The following is an 8380-nucleotide window of genomic DNA, read 5'->3' as shown; positions in this document are numbered from 1 at the left end:
CCCACCCCACCCCCACACCCCACTGCCTCGTTTCCACCCTACCCAGTAAATATTTGTCTCTACTCTGGAATAGCAGTACAGGTAACTTCAAGAAATGGCTCAAGTTAATGCTGTAAACCCAAATTGTTGCTAATGAGAGTTTGTGTCATTGGCCACTCTGCAATCTTAACCCTGAAAATTACAGGTTATAACATAAATAGGACTTGAGACTCTCTGACATCCTCCTGTAGGAACAGGACTTTGAGCTTTTCCCCCTGGGTCCTACAATAATGAGAAGTTAATGATATAATTTCTCCTCCACCATAATCCTCTTTATGATAATTTCTTATCAAAGACCCGTGAATCTCGTAGCTCCTCAGAAATGAAAGATTCCTTCAAAGCCATTTCAGACTCACAGTTTCAACAAGGCCTGGGTTTGAGGTTCCTGTTCTGAGGAGCACCCACTATATCGATAAGCCAGAATTTTGCAGCTCTTCTTGATTGTTAATAAAGTAGCAAGATATTTTAAAACCAGAAAGCATAATTCTCAGTTATGACAGATAACTTTAGTCGGGGTTGTTATTTTCTAGATGGTTTTTTCTTATTTATTCAAGCCCCAATCTCTTATTTTATGAAATAACTTTCAGAACGTGAAGCTACAGCTGAATATAATTTTTAAAACTTCAACCATAATGATTCCTGTACTGTTTCAATCAGAGCTAGAGTGTGATATTTCAGTCTATTAAATAAAAATGTGACTTTGAATTATGTCATCTGTGCCAATTACAAAGCAATTAAAAGATTTATTTTTTATGATCTGGTGTAGTGAGAGTATAACAGAAGAGGGCATTGGAACCAATAAGAAGCAGCCGTGCCTGTCACTGGCGTTGTACCAGCTGGCTTTGGAGAAGGGCTTCCCTTGGGTCACAGATGCAGCCAAAGCCACACTGTGGATGAAAGAAGGATTCTGAATTTCTAAGAGCAAGAAAATGAAGTGTTGATGGTTCAGAAATTACAAAAATAGAGGTTACCTCTTGATGGAAGAAACTCTTTTAAATTGCCTCTAGATGGCGACATTAGCTAACCTGGGAGGCAAGCACAGGCTCCACGGTCAGCAAATTACCTTGGAAGGGACTCACCCTTAGTCTCTTACGGGTCAGAAACAGGCCAGAGAGGACATGATTTTCCCAAGTGGTAGGGCTGATTGTTACAGAGCTACTAGGTTCTTTCAGATAACCTCGTTTCTTTGCTAACTCAGCTGAGGGTCCTGATGGTGGCTCTAGAGCCCTTTGGGAAAAGTGAAATGGTCTGAGTAATAAAGAGCTCTCTGGCTTGTGCCTAGAGATCGAGAACAACGAAGTAGGTGAGCCATGCGAGGCTGACTCAAACACGTAAAGAAAGGAAACCATGTCCAGTGTACCCATAGCAGCCAGGACCTTGGGTGGAAAATTGAGCAAAGTTGTGACTTTGTCTTTTGTTACATATGATAGGCAGTGGGTCTGAACCCTCCCAGATTTTCATCCAAGCAATGAGAGCATCCATGCAAATTTTCAGAGTGACAGCAGCATGCTATCCTGGGTTAGACCCGCCCATACAGCCCAGCAGTTTCTGAGTGCTGTCAGTGGCGTGTGCCCTTGACCGTCTGATGCCAGCCTCAGATTTGGACACTCAGAGGCTCCCAGCGATCCACTGAGGCCTTGTTCTCAGGAAGTTCCTCAGAGATTCTGATGATGGCATTTCTTATCAACGCAACCTCTTAATACTCAAGTTGTACTCCTCTCCCTATTTTTTTAAACATGGCATTTAAAACACGATCCCCTATATTCTCTCATTTTACCCTCATAACAGTTGGTAATCAGGCCATCTGGCTGTGTCCCTTTGTGGACAGGGCCCAGAGAAGTTTCGGAGGTCAGAGCAGGCTGATGGCAGAGCAAAAAATATACAAAAGATTTGATTCCTGGTCCAGAGCTTGGTCACTACACCACACTAGCATCTTCTATTGTCTCTCTTTAACAATCGTAAGTGTCGTATTTTTAGATTTAGGCTTAATTTAAGAACATTTATTACCAAAAAAGAAATGTATGTTTTTAGTCTATTGTAATTGTTGAGAACTGACACATCTTAATGCAGAGCAAACTTTGAAACCACAAGCAGTGAGAATGAGAAGAGAGAATTAAGCCCAGCCTGAGTGGAATTAGCCTTCTCTTTCTGTGATCCCATTTCTCTATCACGCACATTCCTCTCCCAGATTCAAACTATCCCACAGGCTGCAAAGCTCCGTGCATGAAGAACTGTGCCCTGTTCTCCCTAGAGTTAGACTGGCAGTAAGTTCTGTTGCCCAAAGCTGGATAAGGAGGAACAAGGTAAAACTGGATATTCTTAAAATCCAAGACATCTTTGTCCTTCCATAAAGAAGTGGCCCTGTGCTTCCCACCAAAGCTCTGAAGGAGGAAGGGACTCGCCCACCAATTCCTGAAGAGCTGCGATAAGGGTAGATGTCGTCACGGTGCAATTGGAAATGATTTGCTCTGGGAACTGTCTTTACCATGAAATCAGTTGAATGCTATTACATCACCCTCATGACTCAAGGCCAAAGAATCCAAACCGTCCACCAAGATGCTTTACTAACCTGCCCTCTCCCCTCAGGAAGCACATAGGTAAAGAAAAGAGCTTTCTTTCCCACCCAGTCTGCATCAACTGGCGTATTCTGTGGCTGAGTGTGGTTGAGTAGCTCTTTACAAGGTAGAGGCCCTTAAACTTAAGTTCCTCTCCTATAACCACGTCAAAGTCCCCAGGGACCTCAGAGCTAACACTTTTTTTCTTATAAAGTCTAGCACAGACTAGCTGAAATGGCCTGTGGTGGGGACTGAGGAGGGACTTTGAGCACCTTTCTTATAATGAAACTGAATTTTACAAGCTCAAGCTCCTAAGCTCCGAGATCATAAAGGAAAGGAAGCCACCCTTTGAGTGCCAGAGTGCCTTCTAAACGGTTCTTTCCTGCTGGCTGGCTGCGCCTTCCCCCACCCACGCTCCAGCGGAGGGAGCTGTGCTGCTCTCCCGCTTCGGAGTTAGCTTGACCCAGCTGCCAATCTCCAAAATAAAATCAATGTGTGACCTTATTCACCAGCTGTACTGAAGAAACTAGCACAAAGTAGAGCCAACTTTCAAGCCAAAAAGGGAAGATGAGATGTTGGGAGAGAGAGAAAAAAAGAGGGGGAAAAAACTTGGCTGGACATGAAAGGTGTCTTGTCCGGCTGTTCCCCATTAGGCGCAATTCTCTTGCAATCTGCAGCCTCGACATAATTCTCTTGACCAGAAATTCTCTGGAGAGATAGTGTCAGAAGGAAAAACAAACAGAATAGCATCTCTGACAGCAAAGTCACTTAAAAACCTATTTGGGGGGGTTGAGGGGAGAAACATGTCAGCACGTAGGGGTGGGCACTCCTCCACAGCAGGCCACATGTGGAGACACGCTTACCCTGGGAAGCGACAGGACAGGGCCGGAAGGGGAGCTCCAGAGAGAGATGGTGTGCAAAGTGAGGCCAGCCCCAGGAAGCAAAACCCCCAGTCCTCTGTCCTCCCAGCTCCTTTAATCCCTCAAGATCCACCTTGTGTGGCTTTCTCAACTGTGTACTTAACCCATGGTGCTGGGCTTTTTACAGACCTGGGGTACATTGAGAGGATCCAGAACGACTGCCCTTGAAAATGCGGTCCCAATTTGTCCTAACTCCACTTTCCCATTTCTGAAGGCCAGCAGCACCCATAGATCCCAGCTATCCTTGTCAGCTGGTAGCCAGCTCCCCAGGCAGCAAAGGCCCATTCTCCACAAGCCCCTTTGACCTGCCTTTGAGCTAAGCCATGCAGTGTTCGAGAAGCCAGGCCCCACCCTCGCCTGCAGGAGCCCAGGAGTGAGGATTCTGGAGTGGGGAATGCAGGGCGGGAGAGGGCACAGTTCTGTGCTCAAGTTTCTGGGGCAGGCATCCTGTTCTAGGAGAGAACTTTTTTAAAGGAAGAAAAACTAATCAGAAGAAGCGAGAGCTTTCCCCAGCCTTTCGGACTTGTTTATTACTAGGATATCTGATTTCAGCAGAGGAAGCCGGCACTGAAGCAAGGTTTTTATTGGCCGTGAGCAAGAGGAATTCAGGGTTTGCCTTTGATTTGGCTTCCCCAGAACATGAGGCACTGAGGAGTGCTCGTCGCTTTGATGGAGCAGCTCAAGGGATTTTGGACCCCTATAACTCCCTGTTTCTGCAGCACTGACTAAAATTCCCTTTGGAGGTTGAGGGTGGAGCAAGGGGCCCAGAGTGGAAGGTGGCCTTATAAACATTTCAGAGAAGAGAGCAAAATAGAGAACAAAGTCAAAAAGTTCTGAAATTGGCTCAGCGGTAACAGGAGTGAGGCTGTGCTTGCTGCCCCCTCCCCCAGTGGAGACCTGGAGGAGGGAAGGTCTGGTTTGGATGAAAGCACAGTGTCTCTAGCTGACAGAGCTAGGCAGGCTGCAGTCAGGCCCGGCCTGATGGTTTCAATGTGTGAGGAAGATAAAACCAGAAATCTACACAGGCAGCCTCTGCCAACAGCGCTCCTCAGCTGGGGCCTGGCTGGCCTCTGCAGAGCGGGGGTTTCCAGCTGGGCCACAGGCTCAAGGAGCTGCTGCTAATCCCCAGGGCTCCTCACAGACATCGCAGACGTCATAATGCACAGACATGATGTTTCGGGTCGGGAGCTCCAGCCTGCCTGCTCTCACCCTGGTCCCAGGTCATCTTCATGCCTGTTTCTGGCTTCCAAAGCAGGGCATCTCCGACACTGGAGAAAGAGAGAAGATGTCCTTCCATTTGGGGGTCTCTGGAGGAGCCTAGCCTTCTCCCTTTCTCCCTTTTTTCTTCTCTGAATCCTATTTCTATCTATCTTTCCCTTGGATCCCCCTCATCACCCTTCTGCAAATCACTGGCAGTAGGAAGAACCTCGAAACTGAGGTCTCTAAGTGTCTGTGCCTTGCTTAGGATTTTACCCATCAATGGGCAGGAGTCTGCTGCTGAGGGTGCTGGGGCTCAGGGGCGTGCACTGAGTATAGACAGCTGTCCCTCTGGCCAGAAGGTGGCTCTGCCTGGGTGTGGCTCTCTTCCTGTTCCAGGTCTGTGACCAGAAGGCTGTAGATCCACGTGAGAGCCACCTTCTTCCTCTCTGCAAGTGTGGATTTTCACAGGCATCTCTATGCGCGCCTTCGTGACTGGTCACGGGCCTGCCTCCCAGACCGGGTATGCTCCTGGGCCATGATGTTGGCTGTCCCTAGCACGACTCTGCTCACCTGGGAGGCCCAGGCCCACTTTGGCAGCCACTGTACCACTTGGCATTCTGAGCTGAGGCCCAGAGCCTGGGGCAGGGCGTGGGGATGGGGAAACAGGGCTCTCACTGTGTCCACTTCAAGGAACCCAGGCATCAAAAGGACTTTATGCAGTAAGTTTGGGAACATACTCACAGGGAGAGGAGCTGCAGGAATAAAAGATGACCACACTGGCAGTGGGGAGCCACATGATTGTGCACGTACACACGCACACACACACTCACTCACAGCTACAACGCTTGCTCCAAGACTCTGGCACCAGTCTGTCTGGGTTTGAATCCCAGATCTGTTCCTTACCAGTCAAATTACCTTGAGTCAAAGACTTAACCCTCTTGATGCCTCAGTTTCCTCATCTGTAAATAGGGGTGATATTAAGAGCAATTGCTCCACAGTGTTGTTAAGTTGAAATGTGATCATATGAAGTGCTATACACAGAACTTGGCTCATAGTAAAAGCTCAGTAAATGTTAGCCCCGTGTGCTGGATCCAGCCTGGTTTGGTTTTACAGTCTGTTTGACACAACTTGGAAAAACAGGGTGGAGCTCTGATGCACAGGGCAGATAAGGACTGTCAGAAAACTGCTGCCTTCCTTTATAAACGAAACATGATCCCGTAAGGCTGAGGAGGAAAGGGTCCCTCCAAGAGGCAACTAAAGCCCTGAGTGCCCACAACAAGCTCCCTTGTGCAGCTAGCATAACGCAGCTGGACACAGGAAGCTGGAAAGGCCCAATATAGACATCCAAGCCTTACCTTACCATCCCCATTGCTTTTAACTAAAGATCTAGCTAGGGACTGGGGCATAAAAACAGCAAAATCAGCTCAGAGTGAAACCAAAACTTCATACTCTGGCTCACACACCCTGGGTGTTGAGACTCCAGTGACACACCCAAGCTACCTGAGTGCGTCCTCATTGGGATGTCCAAAGAGAGGGCTCCTCTTACATTTCTCCCAGCCTCCCCTCCATGACCACAGCCTTCCAAGGCCCCAAGGCAACCTGACAAGTCTTAGGTACTAGAGCTCGACCTCCTGCATGGAAGTCTGACCTTGACCTTCCACAGAGAGAGAGAGAGAAGGAGGAGGAGGAGGGAGGAGGAGAGGAGGAGAAGGAGGAGGAGAGGGAAAGGGAAAGGGAGATGGAGAGGGAGAGGGAGAGGAAGAGGAAGAGGAAGAGGAAGAAGAATGCACAAGGAGGGCAGGAGAGGAAAGAAGACAGAAAAACACAGAGAGAGGGATGATAAGAAAGACAAATGCCGAAGGGCCAGCCCCAGAAACCAGCCATGAGCCCACTAGGCACCAAGAGGACAGCTGCTACAGGGAACTGGGGTTCCACAGAAAACTGGACTTTTCCAGCAAATTAGAAATCCAATCTGCCAGGCTGCAGCTGAACCTCAGGTATGTGTTAATGAGGGCATCTCTCTGAGGTGCCTGCATGACTGGAGGGGCTTTCCACCTGCTGCAAGCCTGGCAAGTGACCCATGGAGCAGGGGCCATGGGATAGGGAGAGGGCAACAGTCTTCGAAATCTATGAAGAGTCACTGGGAGGGGACGCTCCTGAAGGCTGGTCAAGCAAACCCACTGCCAGACAGAGAAGCTCTACTAGGTACTAAGCCTCCTTTGGTGCTGCTTGGACAAAGAGCAGAGAACTAAAAGTAGGATCAGGTAGGAGCCACCTCTGGGGGGCAGGATTGGGAGGGATCATTGCTTTTCATTAGAAGCTCTTCCACGCTACTTCATTTTTTAACCACATGCATGTATTGCTTTGATAAAAATAATTTTTGTCAGTAGGAGTGAGGCTAGAAGCAGGCTTTGCTGTACAGGAATGTTTGAAGCCTGCCTCAATCTCAGCTCGGCCATGTGCCTTGCAAAATGATAGCCCACTCCTTCTTTTCAGCAGCCCCAACGGGGCCCAGTGCCCAGGCACTCCTAAGCACTCCAGGCTTGTCTGGTTCGGCCTCTACCTATCCTGCAGTCCAGAACAGCGCCTGCAGCTTTCTCCGCCAAACAACTTTCGCTCCTCTTCTTTTATTTCAGGGCTGCTTTAGGTCTCCTCTGGAGTGTGATGGGCACAGATGTATGAGCCTGGGCCTTATGTCGGGAAGACCAGAGATCCACGCCTGCCTACACTCACCCACCTCCAAGCAAGGTAGCAAGTGGGATGGAAGGGATGTCTCTCTCTCTGGCTCACTGTGCTCCAACCACGCCAGTCCCTAAGTCTTCCCTGACTGAACACAGCAAGTGCTCTCCCACCTTGCTGCCACTTGCTGTTCCCTCTGCACGGAATGCTCTGTCCCCCAAAATTCATGGGGCCTGCTCCCTCATTCCTTCAGAGCTCTGCTCAAAGGTCAACTTGTCAGAGGTCTTCTCTGTCATTCTTCATTCCCTTAGCCTGCTTAATTTTGTTTCATTGGTCTAATACTACCTACTAGAGTATACATATTTATTTGTTTATTTACCTATTACCTTGATCCTTCTGCAATAATGTCAGCTCCATGAAATCACAGATTTCCTTTTGGTTTATTGCTATATCTTCAGTGCTCAAAACAGTATCTGGCACAAAGTAGATGCTCAATAAATGTTTAAATAAATGACTAAGACTTCATTAACACTTTGCCGAACACGTTAAATAAATATCTCTTCTATTTGTTGGGTACTAACACAAGCTGGGAATCATAGAAATAAAGAAAGGAATTCTCTCTTCTGGGACCTTACATTCTAGTGGAAGAGTCAGATACATAAACAGTGAACTATAGCATAAGACAAAACTATGTAGGTACCAATAAGAAAAATAGCAGGCCCTAGGGGCAGCAGGTTAGCTAACATTTACTGACGACTTGTATGTGCCTGGTTGGGGTGTTCTCTGATGCCAATCAATTCTCTAATTCTCTGACACTTACTTGGTGTCCTACAATTTAATTCAGTTCCCATACTGACAATTCAGAGTTAGTGCAGAACCCACAGGTTAAGGGCTTAGTAACATAAAACTGCCTCTACTTCAGAAGCCAGTTGCAAGTCCCAGGCTACAAATCAGATTTCCACAACTCCCTCTTCAGTATTTCCCCGC

This window comes from Pteropus alecto, unplaced genomic scaffold (assembly GCF_000325575.1).
Source record: "Pteropus alecto unplaced genomic scaffold, ASM32557v1 scaffold24, whole genome shotgun sequence".
Classification (NCBI taxonomy): domain Eukaryota; kingdom Metazoa; phylum Chordata; class Mammalia; order Chiroptera; family Pteropodidae; genus Pteropus; species Pteropus alecto.
The sequence above is the reverse complement of the archived record's forward strand: the minus strand, read 5'-3'. Positions refer to the sequence as shown.